The sequence below is a fragment of the Mandrillus leucophaeus genome, unplaced genomic scaffold (assembly GCF_000951045.1).
Source record: "Mandrillus leucophaeus isolate KB7577 unplaced genomic scaffold, Mleu.le_1.0 Scaffold169, whole genome shotgun sequence".
Lineage (NCBI taxonomy): Eukaryota > Metazoa > Chordata > Mammalia > Primates > Cercopithecidae > Mandrillus > Mandrillus leucophaeus.
In genome coordinates this window covers 4,481,289-4,495,127 of record NW_012101687.1, presented here as the reverse complement: position 1 = coordinate 4,495,127, position 13,839 = coordinate 4,481,289, and the positions used below count along the sequence as shown (strand labels likewise).

Genomic DNA, 13,839 nt, shown 5'->3' with positions numbered 1-13,839 from the left:
AAAAAAAAAAAAGACAAAGCTGGAGGCATCATGTTACCTGACTTAAAACTATACTACAAGGTTGGCCAGGCGTGGTGGCTCACGCCTGTAATTCCAGCACTTTGGGAGGCTGAGGCGGGTGGATCACCTGAAGTTGGGAGTTCGAGACCAGCCTGACCAACATGGAGAAACCCCGTATCTACTAAAAATACAAAAATTAGCCGGGTGTGGTGGCATATGCCTGTAATCCCAGCTACTTGGGAGGCTGAGGCAGGAGAATCGCTTGAACCCGGGAGGCGGAGGTTGCAATGAGTTGAGATTGCGCCACTGCACTCCAGCCTGGGCAACAAGAACAAAACTCTGTCTTAAAAAAAAAACAACAAAAACGATACTGCAAGCCTACAGTAACCAAAACGCATGATACTGGTATAAAAACAGACACATAGACCAATGTAACAGAATAGAGAACCCAGAAATAATGTCACACACAACCATCTAATCTTTGACAAACTTGACAAAAACACGATGGGGAGAGGACTCCCTATTCAATAAATGGTGCTGAGATAACTGGACAGCCCTATGCAGAATACTGAAACTGTAGCATTTCTTACACTATATACAAAAATAGACTCAAGATGGATTAACGACTTAAATGTAAAACCAAAAACTATAAAAGCCCTGAAAGATAACATAGGAAATAACATTCTGGGCACAGGACCTGACAAAGATTTCATGATGAAGACATCAAAATCAATTGCAACAAAAACAAACATTAACAAATGGGACCTAATTAAACTGAACAGCTTCTACACAGCAAAATAAACTATCAACAGAGTAAACAGACAACCTACAGCATGAGAGAAAATATTTGCAAGCTATGCATCTGACAAAAGTCTAATATCCAGACTCTACACAATACTTAAATCTATAAGCAAAAACAACCCCATTAAAAAGTGGTCAAAGAAGGCTGGGCATGGCAGCTCACACCTGTAATCCCAGCATTTTGGGAGGCCAAGGCTGGCAGATCATGAGGTCAAGAGATCAAGACCATCCTGTCCAAGATGGTGAAACCCCATCTCTACTAAAAATACAAAAAATTAGCCGGGCATGGTGGCACACACCTGTAGTCCCAGCCACTCAGGAGGCTGAGGCAGGAGAATTGCTTGAACCCAGGAGGCGGAGGTTGCAGTGAGTTGAGATTGTGCCACTGCACTCCAACCTGGGCAATGGAGCAAGACTCCATAAAAAAAAAAAAAAAAAAAAACTGGGCAAAGGACATGAACAGACACTTTTCAAAAGAAGACATACATGTAGCCAAGAAGTACGTGAAAAAATGTTAATGATTTGTCTTTAAATAAATGCAAATCAAAACCACAATGAGATACTATCTCATACCAGTCAGAATGGCTGTTATTAAAAAAGAAAAAATAATAGATGTTGGTGAGATTGCAGAGAAAAGGACATACTTATACGCAGCTGGTGGCAATGTAAATTAGTTCAGCTATTGTGGCAAGCACTGCCATAATTCCTCAAAGAACTCAAAACAAAATTATCCCTAGCAATGCAATTATTGGGTATATACCTGATGAGGTTTGGCTGCGTCCCCACTCAAATCTCATCTTGAATTGTAGCTCCCATAATCCCCACCTGTCATGGGAGGGACCAAGTGGGAGGCAATTGAATCATGGGGGCAGGTTTTTCCCATGCTATTTTCCTGATAGTGAATAAGTCCCATGACATCTGATGGTTTTATAAAGGACAGTTCCCCTGCACATGCTCTCTTGCCTGCCACCATGTAAGATGTGCCTTTGCTCCTCCTTTGCCTTCTGCCATGAATGTGAGGCCTGTCCAGCCATGTGGAACTGTGAGTCCGTTAAACCTGTTTCTTTATAAATAACCCAGTCTCAGGTATGTCTTTATTAGCAGCATAATGGACTAATATGGTAAATTGATACTGGGAGTGGGGCGCTGCTGTAAAAATACCCAAAAATGTGGAAGCAACTTTGGAACTGGGTAACACGCACAGGTTGGAACACCAAAGGCAAAAGAAAGCAGTAAAGAAGAAATAGAAAAATTAAAAAAAGATATGAGACATAGAAAACAAAAAGCAAAATGGCATATGTAATTCAATTATATAAATAACAACACTAAATGTAAATGAATAAAAAAATTAATAACAATTCTTCACAAACTCTTCCAAAGTACAGAAGACAAGGAAATAGTTCCCAACAGGTCTTATAAGGCCAATATTACCCTGATACCAAAACCAGACAAAGACATCACAAGAAAAGAAAGGTACAGACCAATAATTCTTACAAAGATGGATGCAACAGCCTTCAAAAAATACAAGCAAACTGAATGCAGCAACATATAAAAAGAATTATAGACCATGACCTGGTAGGATTCATCCCAGGAAGGCAAGATTGGTTTAACATTTGAATGTCAATCGATGTAATATAACATATCAATAGAATAAAAAGGAAAAATCACATAATTATCTGAACAGATGCAGCAAAAACATCTGAGAAAACATCCAGCCTCCTTTCATGATGAAAATACTCAACAAACTAGAAATTGAAGAGAACATCTTCAACCTGATAAATGATATCCATAAAAACCCACAGATAACATCATACTTAATGGTAAAAAACTAGATGCTAGTTTTTTAGAGAATCCTAGGGAATCCACTAAAACCTCTTATAAACTATTAAACAAGTACAGCAAGGTTGCAGAATACAATATCAATATATAACTTTGAATTCTATTTCTAGATACTTGCAATAAACAACTCAAAAGTGAATATAAGAAAACAATTCCTTTTACAATAGCATAAGAAAGAATAAAATCCTTAGGAATAAATGTAACAAAAACTGCAAAACTTATACTCCAAAAACTGTAAGCCATTGTTGAAAGAAGTTGAAGAAGATCTAAACAACTGTAAAAACATCACGTTCATGGATCAAAAGACTTACCATTGTTAAGATAGCAACACTCTCCAAACTGATCTACAGAGTCAAATCTCCATCAGCATCCCAGCTAACTTCTTTGCAAAACTGACAAGCTGATTTTAAAATTGATAAGGCATTGCAAGGTGCCCAGAATAGCAAAAACAAACTTAGAAAAGAACAAAGTAGGAAGACCCACATTCCCTGATTTCAAAATTTACATAAAGCAACAGTATTCAAGACAGTGTGGTACTGGCTAGGATGGCTAGAATTAAAAAGAAGATAAATAAGGAACACTGGCAAGGGTGTGGAAAAACTGGAACTCTCATACACACCTGGTAGGGATAGAGAATGGTGCAGTTATTTTGAAAAATAGTCTGGCAGTTTCCCAAGAAGTTAAACATAGAGTTAACCTATGATCCAGAAATTCTACTCGTAGGTTTCAATTCAAGAGAGAAATGAAAACACACATCATGCAAAAACTCATATACAAATGTTCACAGCAGCATGATTCATAATGGCAAAAAAGAAATCAACTCAAATGTTCATTATCTGATGAATGCATTTAAACAATATTTCTTAAACATTTTTAAAAAGTAAACTGGACACAGTGGTGTGTGCCCATAATCCTAGCTCCTCAGGAGGCTGAGGTTGGAGGATTGCCTAAGCCCAGGTGTTCAAAACCAGCCTGGGGAAAGTAGCAAGACTCCCACCTCAGAAAAATGGTCTCACTTGTTCTTTCAAAATTATTTTCATTTCTGTGATGGTTTTCCTTCTTTCTTTTATTTCCTCCTTCAGTCTGTCATTTAGTATTTCATTTCCTTCGATTATCTGACCATCTATATTGTATTCTTGCACTGTGTTCTTTCACAAAAGCAACAATTGCTTCATTGTCTATCAATTTCAGTTCACGGTAAATTATTTGGCAGCCCCAAACATTTGCACCGCCTGGGGCAAGAGTAAAACTGAAACCCCCAGCCGCTTGTCTAAATTTAAAAGGTATAAGTCAAGTTTTGGAACTACTGAATAAAATACATTCTGCTCTCTTATTTTGACCAAAATACCCTTTAAAACAACATAAAAATATGCAGAGATGATCTTTATATGATTGAAATGCAGTCAATATAAAAGAGAACTAAATTTAATTATTACTGCACACGTCTAGGTGTTCTGTTCATGGATAAGCAATATAAGAAACAAATAAATAAAAGAAACAAATATATTTTATAAATTACATTTATTCCATGAATTTTATTTTTTGTCTTCATTTTAGCACAATCACAGTATCAACAAATGTCATACTGTTTTCACATAATTTCTGTTCCATTGAAGGTAACAATCTAAAGGATTACAAAAGAAACATTTTATTCAAAGTATCCCAAATTTCCACAAAGGGGTACAAAATGTGTACACTTTAAACACAAAAGGAAGCAATAAAATCAGGGGGGTACTTAGTGGAAAACAATACTTTATTATGCAAAAATTTTTTGTTTTTGTGTTGAGAGGAAAAATATGACAGGTTAATTAATTTGTCATTTCTGTTTCCTGAAACTTCTGACACTCCAATTCTCGCAGATCCATGCAGCAGTGTCAGTAGCAATCAACCGACAAATCTGAACAACAGTTGGGCACAATTATCTATTGTTTTAAATATATTGGGCAAAGGATTTGGAGAAGCATTTCCCTGGAGTTATTCACAAAAAGTTTAGATTAGTTGTGCTGTGCTGACACTGAGCATCAAATCCAAAAGTGACAGAACTGCCTTTAATAAGTGTTCTTTAATAAGAGTGGTTTTTTTTTGTTTTTTGTTTTTTTGTGACGGAGTCTTGCTTTGTCGCCCAGGCTGGAGTGCAGTGGTGCAGCTCGGCTCACTGCAAGCTCCGCCTCCCGGGTTCACGCCATTCCCCTGCCTCAGCCTCTCAGTAGCTGGGACTACAGGCGCGCACCGCCACGCCCGGCTAATTTTTTGTATTTTTAGTAGACACAGGGTTTCACCGTGTTAGCCAGGATGATCTCGATCTCCTGACCTCGTGCCGCCCGCCTCGGCCTCCCAAAGTGCTGGGATTACAGGCGTGAGCCACCGGGCCCGGCAAGAGTGTTCTTTAATAAATGTGTGTGCTTGTGATATATGGGTCCCTCTGAAGTGTGGAACTCAGAGCAGAGGCCCCTTTTTTTCTGAGTCGATGAGTGATACTGGTATTTGGTACTTTTCATCTTCTCTATACTATGTTTTTCTGGTTAGTTTTCTTCGTCTGATGCCATGTTTGACTGCTCTTTCTCACATTTTTTTCCCTCTAGTATCCTTATCTACCAGTGCAACGGCAAATACTACAGATCATATATCCTCGTTGGCTCTTTCCAGGAGCCGCTACAATCCCTCCCCAGCCCACTGTGCCAATAGCCCATTCACACTACCTGTTAACACGACTTAACTATTTTTACATTGAGGATCTTCATCTGGTATCCAGTTTTGCTGGGTGTTATGGGTTAAATCGTGGTCCCACGTAAGTAAAAAACATGTTGAAGTCCTAACTCCTAGTACCTCAGAATGTGACCTCATCTGGCAGAGACTGGAGTTATGCAACTGCAAACCAAAGCACACCAAAAATTGCCAGTCAACCACCAAAAGCTGGGAAGAGGCAAGGAAGGACATTTCTGCAGTTTCCAGAGGAAGTGTAGCCCTGCTTATACCTTGATTTTGAACTTCTAGGTCCCAGAACTGAAGAGACAATGAGTATCTATTGTTTTGTGGTACTTTGTTATGACCACACTAGGAAACTAATACACAGTGTGTTTTACCCATTTCTTGTTGCTCTGGTTCATTTCTAAAAGAAGATGAAACTTTGGATCTAAGATGTCATCAAGTTCATAGTGTCAGCAGTTCTCCACATTTGCAGGAGAATTGTGAGACTAGAATTGTCTACATGATTGCCCTAAAAGAAATGGGTTTCTATTCCATCTACTAACCCACAAAAGATCCTTAATAAATAAATATACATGAGAAGTATTTTCATATATGGAGGCAACTAAACTTCTCCATAGCATAAGTTTGACTGTAATTTGGAAAATGTTTGAATTATTATGAGATCATTTGTGTCCTTGCAAAGTTTTTGCATTCTTAGAAACAGAGGCTCCCTGTAAGTAAACATAACCAAGTCATGGTAAAAGTCTCGGATGTCCTCCCAGTCCCATATGGGGACATAGGCTTATGACGTCAGAAAAACATGAAATTCTGTTTTCCACTGAGGACTCTGGAGGCCTCAACATAGTCACTATTCCATATATTTCTACACTCCCACTACTGTCCACAAGGAGTAGCTCACTGGAGAGTGAATATTTTGTAAAAATGTGTAGTTCTTGGGGTTTCAACTTTCTTTTTTTTTTTTTTTTGATTCGGAGTCTCACTCTGTCGCCCAGGCTGGAGTGCAGTGGTGCGATCTCTGCTCACTGCAAGCTCCCCGTCCTGGGTTCATGCCATTCTCCTGCCTCAGTCTCCCAAGTAGCTGGGACCACAGGTGCCCATCACCATGCCTGGCTAATTTTTTGTATTTTTCAGTAGAGACAGGGTTTCATCATGTCAGCCAGGATGCTCTCAATCTCCTGACTTTGTGATACACCTGCCTCAGCCTCCCAAAGTGCTGGGATTACAGGCGTGAGCCACCATTCCAGGCCCGGGTTTCAACTTTCTATCAGGAAAGGCGAGAAGTGGAAGGTGGCCTTTCAAATGTGGTTTGACCATTCTGAATCTATCATCATGATGCTTGGCTTGTGCAAATCCCAAACATCCATTGATTAATAATAACATTCTCTGACAGCTACTTTCCCATTTCTCTCCTCTTCTTTACCTGTTTATTATTTTTAAAAAATTAGATAGAGTCTTGCTATATTGCCCAGGCAGGACTTGAACTCCTAGGCTCAAGCAATCCTTCTGCCTCAGCCTCCTGAGTAGCATGGATTACAGGTGCATGTCACCATGCCCAGCTTCTCTGCTCTTCCTTAGAACAATACTCTTATTACTATTATTATTGTGGTTAAAAAAACACAGTGTTGTATTTATCATCTTTGTATTAGGCCATTCTTGCGTTGCTATAAAGAAATACCTGAGACTGGGTAATTTATAAAGAAAAGAGGTTTAATTGGCTCACAGTTCGCAGGCTGTATAAGCATGGTGCTGACATCAGCTGGCTTCTGGGGAGGCCTCAGGGAACTTTTACTCATGATGGAAGGCAAAGTGGGAGCTTGCATGTCCCACGGTGAAAGCAGGGGCAAGATTGTGGGGAGAGGTACTACACACTTTTAAACGACCAGATCTTGTATGAACTCAGATCAAGAGCTCACTTATCACCAAGGGGATGGCCTAAGTCATTCATGAGGGATCTGCCCCCATGACACAAACACCTCCCACCAAGGTCACCTCAAACATTGGGGATTATATTTCAACATGAGATTTGAGTGGGGACAAATGTCCAAACTATATCATTCCATCTCTGCATCCCCCTTCTCATGTCCTCCTAACATTGCAAAATAAGATTATGCTTTCCCAATAGTCTCTCACAGTCTTAACTTGTTCCAGCTTTAACTCAAAAGTCCAAAATCTCAAATAAGACAAGCCAAGTCTTGTCCACCTATGAGCCAGCCTGTAAAATCAAACAAGTTATTTAGTTTCAAGATACAATAGAAGTACCAGCATTGGGTAATCATTCCCATCTCAAAAGGGAGAAATCGGTCAAAAGAAAGGGGCTACAAGCCCCATGCAAGTTAGAAACCCTGCATTAATTCTTAAAGCTTCAAAACATTCTCCTTTGACTTCATGTCCCACATCCAGGGCACACTGATATGAGGGTTGGGCTCCCAAAGCCTTGAGCAGCCCTGCCCCTGTGGCTTTATGGGTTCTGTCCCACAGCTGATCTCACAGGTTGTTGAGTGCATGCAGTTTTTCCAGGCACAGGGTGCAAGCTGCCAGTGGATCTACCACTCTGGGTTCTTGAGGACAGTGGTCCCATCCACTAGGCAGTGCCCCAGTGGGAACTCTGTGTAGGCTCCAACTCCACATTTCCCCTCAGTACTGCCCTAGCAGAGGTTCTTTTTGAGGGCTCTGCCCCGTAGCAGGCTTCTGCCTGGGCACCCAGGCTTTTTCATATATCCTCTGAAATACAGATGAAGGCTGGCACGCCTCATTCACTCTTTCACCCTACAGTCTTAACACCATGTGGAAGGCACCAAGGCTTACAGTGGCTTTCACTCTCCAGAGCAGTGGCATGAGCAGTATCTGGGGTCTTTTGAGCCAAGGCTTGAGCCAGAGTGGCCAGAATGTAGGGAACAGTGTCCTGAGGCTGTGCAGGGCAATGGGGCCCCGGGCCTGCCCACGAAACCATTCTTCCCTCCTAGCCCTCTGGGCCTGTGATGGGGGTGCTGCCATGAAGGTCTCTGAAATGACTTCGAGGTCTTTTTCCCACTCTCTTTGATATCAGCACTTGGCTCCCTTTTAGTTATGCAAATATCTCTGGCAAAATGTTGCTCCACAGCCTGCTTGAATTTCTCTCTCGAAAAACCTTTTATTCTCTTTGCCACATGGCTAGGCTGCAAAATTTCCAAGTATTCTCTCATCTTTCTATCTTCTTCTCTGCCTTCCAAACTCTTCCAACCTCTGCCTGTTACCCAGTTCCAAAGTCAGTTCCACGTTTTCAGGCGTCTTTATAGCAATGCCCTACTCCTCAGTACCAATTTTCTGTATTAGGCCATTCTTGCATTGCTATAAAGAAATATCCAAGACTGGGTAATTTATAAAGTGTAGGGAAAAGAAAGAGAGCTCAGACTGTTACTGTGTCTATGTAGAAAAGGAAGACAAAAGAAACCATTCTGACCTGTACCCTGAACAATTGCTTTGCCCTGAGATGCTGTTAATCTGTAACTTTGCCCCAACCTTGAGCTCACAGAAACATGTGATGCATGGAATCAAGGTTTAAGGGATCTAGGGCTGTGCAGGATATGCCTTGTTAACCAAATGGTTACAGGCAGTATGCTTGGGAAAAGTCATCACCATTCTCTATTCTCGGCAAACCAGGGGCACAATGCACTGCAGAAAGTTGCAGGGACCTCTGCCCTGAAAAGCCAAGTATTGTCCAAGGTTTCTCCCTATGTGATAGTCTGAAATATGGCCTTGTGGGATGGGAAAGACCTGACTGTCCCCTGGCCCAACACCCGTGAAGGGTCTGTGCTGAGGAGGATTAGTAAATGAGGAAGGCCTCTTGCAGTTGAGATAAAAGGAAGGGCTCTGTCTCCTGCCTGCCCCTGGGAACTGAATGTCTTGGTATAAAACCCGATTGTATATTTGTTCAATTCTGATATAGGAGAAAAACTGCCCTGTGGTGGGAGGCGAGACATGTTGGCAGCAATGCTGCTTTGTTACTTTTTACTCCACTGAGATGTTTGGGTGGAGAAAAGCATAAATCTGGCCTACGTGCATATCCAGGCATAGTACCTTCCCTTGAACTCACTTGTGACACATATTCCTTTGCTCACATGTTTTCTTGCTGACCTTTTCCCCACTATCGCCCTGCTTTCCTGCCGCATTCCCCTTGCTGAGATAGTGAAAATAGTAATCAATAAATACTGAGAGAACTCAGAGACCAGTGCCAGTGCGGGTCCTCTGTATGCTGAGCGCCGGTCCCCTGGGCCCACTTTTCTTTCTCTACACTTTGTCTCTGTGTCTTATTTCTTTTCTCGGTCTCTTGTCCCGCCTGATGAGAAATACCCATAGGTGTGGAGGGGCTGGCCCCCTTCAATAAAGAAAGGAGGTTTCACTGGCTCATGGTTGTGCAGGCCGTACAAGCATGGCACCAACATTGCTCAGCTTGTGGGGAGGCCTCAGGGAGCTTTTACTTGTGGTAGAAGGTGAAGTGGGAGCTTGCACATCACATGGTGAAAGCAAAAGCGAGAGAGAGAGAGAGAGAGAGAGAGGTGGAAGAGGTGACACATGTTTTTAAATGACCAGATCTCATGCAAACTCAGAGGAAGAGCTCACTTATCACCAGGGGATGGCCCAAGTCATTCATAGGGGATCCACCTCATGATCCAAACACCTCCCACCAGACCCCACCTCCAACACTGAGGATTACATTTCAACATGAGATTTGGTTAGAGACAAATAACCAGACTATAGGCCAGGTGCAGTGGGTTATGCCTGCAATCCCAGCACTTTGGGTCAAGAGATTTGTAATTTCCTTTTCTGGTCAATGTTAGTGCATAAAAACACAAATTATTTTTATGTGTTGACTTTGTATCCTGCAATTTTTTTCAAAGTGTTTATTGTAATTTTTGTGGAATCTTTAGAATTTTCTAAATATGAGATCATATTGTTAGCAAATAGAGATAATTTTACTTCTTTTCCAATTTGGATGTCTTATATTTCTTTTTCTTGCCAAGTAGCTCTTGCCAGACTTCCCATATTAAATATTAGTGGTGACAGTGCAAATCCTTGCCTTAATCTTAGAGGAAAAGCTTTCAGTCCTTCTCCATTGAATGTGATGCTGATAGGAAAGAACTCACTATTGCCAAATTGTTAATCGTTTTCTGTTTGTTGTGTAGCTTTTTGCCCCTCTTTCTTCCCTTGCTGTCTCCTTTTGTGTTTTGTTGATTTTTTTGTAGTGACATATTTTGATTTCCTTCTCACTTCCCTTTGTGTATATTCTGCAGATATTTTCTTTGTGGTTACCATTGCAATTACATAAAACATCTTAACATTGTAACATTCTGTTTTATGCTGCTAATAACTTACCTTCATTCATGTGTAAAAACTCTGCTCCTTTACATCCTGCCCCTCTTCATGTTATTAATAACACAAATTTTCTCATTTTATAATTAGTATCCAGTAATATACATACATAATTACTTCTAATTTTTTAAAATTCAATTTTATTTTATTTCAAGACAGGGTCTCATATCATTCAGGCTGGAGTGCAGTGATGTGATCATGGCTCACTGCAGCCTCAACCTCTTGGGCTCAGGCAATCCTTTTGCCTCACTTACCCAAGTAGCTAGGACTACAGGCATGCACCACCATGCCTGGCTCCTTTTTTTTTGGAGAGAGATGAGGTCTTGCTATGTTGCCCATGAAGGAAGAGCAAATATAAATTGATAAGAAAAAAAACAAAAACAAAACAACCACCCTATGAAAAAATGAGTAACAAACAGACACATGACTCAAAAAAGGAAATGCATATGGATTTTAAGCATATAAAAAGTTGCTAGGCCTGCCCAGCACTGCGCGCCCCATGTCAGAGTCCCAGCCCCCTTCGCCTGTGTCCATCATTCCATGCAGAAGCACCACCAGCATGTCTGACAAACTGCCCGACACAGTCACTGACATCAGCCTGGACGCCTGGGGACACAAGGCCCTGGACATTGTGGAGGCTGATGTGGTGGGCCTGATGTACATGAGGGAGTTGTTCCTGGCTCCAAGCCACTGAAAGGCACTCACATCACTAGCTGCCTGAAAATGACAATGGAGACCATTGTCCTCATTGAAACCCTCATTACCTCAAGTGCTGAGATGCAGTGGTCCAGCTGCAACATCTTCTCTACCTAGAACCATGTGGCAGCTGCCATAGCCAAGGCTGGCATTCCAGTGTGCACCTGGAAGGGTGAAAGAGATGACAAGTACCTGTGGTGCATCGAGCAGGTACTGTATTTCAAAGATAGGCCCCTCAACATGATTCTGGATGATGCTGGTGGCCTCAACCAACCTCATTTACACCAGGTACCCACAGCTTCTGTCAGTCAGCTGAGGCATCTTTGAGGAGACCATGACTGGGTCCACAGGATGATGGCCAGCGGGATCATGAGGATGCCCACCATCAATGTCAGTGACTCCATCAAGAAGAGCAGGTTTGAAAACCTCTATGTCTGCCAGCAGTCCCACATGGATAATATCAAGTGGGCCACAGATGTGATGATTGCTGGCCAGGTAGCTGCGGTGGTGGTCTGTGGTGATGTGGGCAATGGTTGTGTCCAGGCCCTGAAAGGTTTTGGGGCTTGCATAATCATCACCAAAATCGACCCACTCAACACACTGCAGGCTGCTACTGAGGGCTATGAGGTGACTACCATGGAAGAGGCCTGCCAGGATGGCAACATCTTTGACACCACCAGACTTTTTCAATATCATCCTTGGCCAGCACATTGAGCAGATGAAGGATGTTGCCAGTGAATAACATTGGACCCTTTGACATGGAGATCAATGTCAAGTAGCTCAATGAGAATGCTGTGGAGAAGGTGAACATCCAGCCCCAGCTGGATGAGGCAGTGACTGAAGCCCGCCTGTGCAAGCTGAACATGAAGCTGACCAAGCTGACCACGAAGCAGGCCCAGTACCTGGGCATGACCCATGATGGCCCTTCAAGCCTGATCACTACTACTGCTTAAAGGCAGGCCTGCCCTTCACCTTCCAGTTGCTGTCCTTACCCAGGCCCCAGCTTTCCTCCCCAAGAGCAAATGACACCAACCTTGAGATGTGTTTGCCAGTGTCCCTCATTGACTCCCTAAGGTTGATTCCTCAGTTTTTGACCTCTACTGCATCCCTCATATGGTTCCAAGTGTGACAGGGGAAGCTGAGAGGCACCTCCTCAAACCCTGGTCATGATGGGGGTATGAAGGAGACATCCATTGGGAACCAGCTCAGTGGTCTTGGAACTGCTAAGTCAGTCCTTCCTTAGCCTGAAGTTGGCAGTGGGGTCACAAAGCCAATGTACTTTACCATCCAGTGCTTCACTTGGCCTACAGACTTATGCCCATGGTGCTTGGTTTATAGGTTCACTGGTTCTTCAGCCCATGACAGGTGAGAGAGAGCTATATATATTGCAGGGCAAGGGAGAACTGAAGGGCAAGGAAGAACTGTTCCTGAGAGTCTGGCTTAGTGCTGGGCCTTCCCTTAAACCTCCTTACAATGAGGTTGGTACTTTTAGTCCCCATTTTACAGGGGTTAGAATAGTTAAGTGACAACCAAGAAAGGACAGGGAAGTGACAACTTGAGGTTGAGAGAGGCCAGAAAAACGTAAAAGCAGGCATAGACCTGCCACCATTTTGTAACAAGAATGGTTCTTATCACAACTCTCAGTCAAAAAGAGAGTAATTTGGTTTATAATATCTATATAGTGTTTGTAATATTAAAATAAAGCAGGAGTTTGGTAAATAAAAATTTGGGTGCCTAAAAGGAAAAAAAGGATGCTTAATGACATTCATAATACAAGAAATGTGAATTAAACTGTAATCTGATGCTACTTTTGATCTATTACATTGGCAAAAATCAAAAGGCTTGACCAAATCCTATGTTAGCAAGGATATAGAGAAACAGACACTTTCATACATTGCTGGTGGAAGAATGTTCAGTCTCCTCAAGATCATGTTGGCTATGTTGTTATCTGTCAAAACTACACATTTCCTCAGCCAATTCATTTCTAGGATTTTGTCCACTACAGTTTCACATGTGTAAAATGACATGCATAAGGTTCCGCTTCAGCATCGTTTATTACAGGAAAACATTGGAAAAAACGTACATGCACTGAAGAGCAAACTGATTACATAAATTATGTCACACATATACACAATGAGATAATATGTAGTCATACACAAAATTAAGGAAGTTAATTATATACAGATATAGTATGTTTGCAATATATATTTAAACATTAAAAAGCAAGGTACAGGGCTGGGTGCAGTGATTCATGTGTGTAATCCTAGCACTTTGGAAGGTCAAGGTGGGCGAATCACTTGAGCCCAGGAGTTTGAGACCCTCCTGGGAAACATGGTGAAACCCCATCTGTACAAAAAAATACAAAAATGAGCCGGTCGTGGTGCCCCATGCCTGTGGTCCCAGTTACTTGAGGCTGAGGCTGGGAGATCACTTGAGCTGGGAAGC

At 42.0% G+C, this 13,839-nt stretch overlaps 1 pseudogene; it reads left to right on the top strand.

Annotated features, from left to right (window-relative positions):
- Positions 1-11,257: 11,257 nt before the first annotated feature.
- LOC105537144 lies at positions 11,258-12,347 on the top strand (annotated as a pseudogene).
- Positions 12,348-13,839: the final 1,492 nt, after the last annotated feature.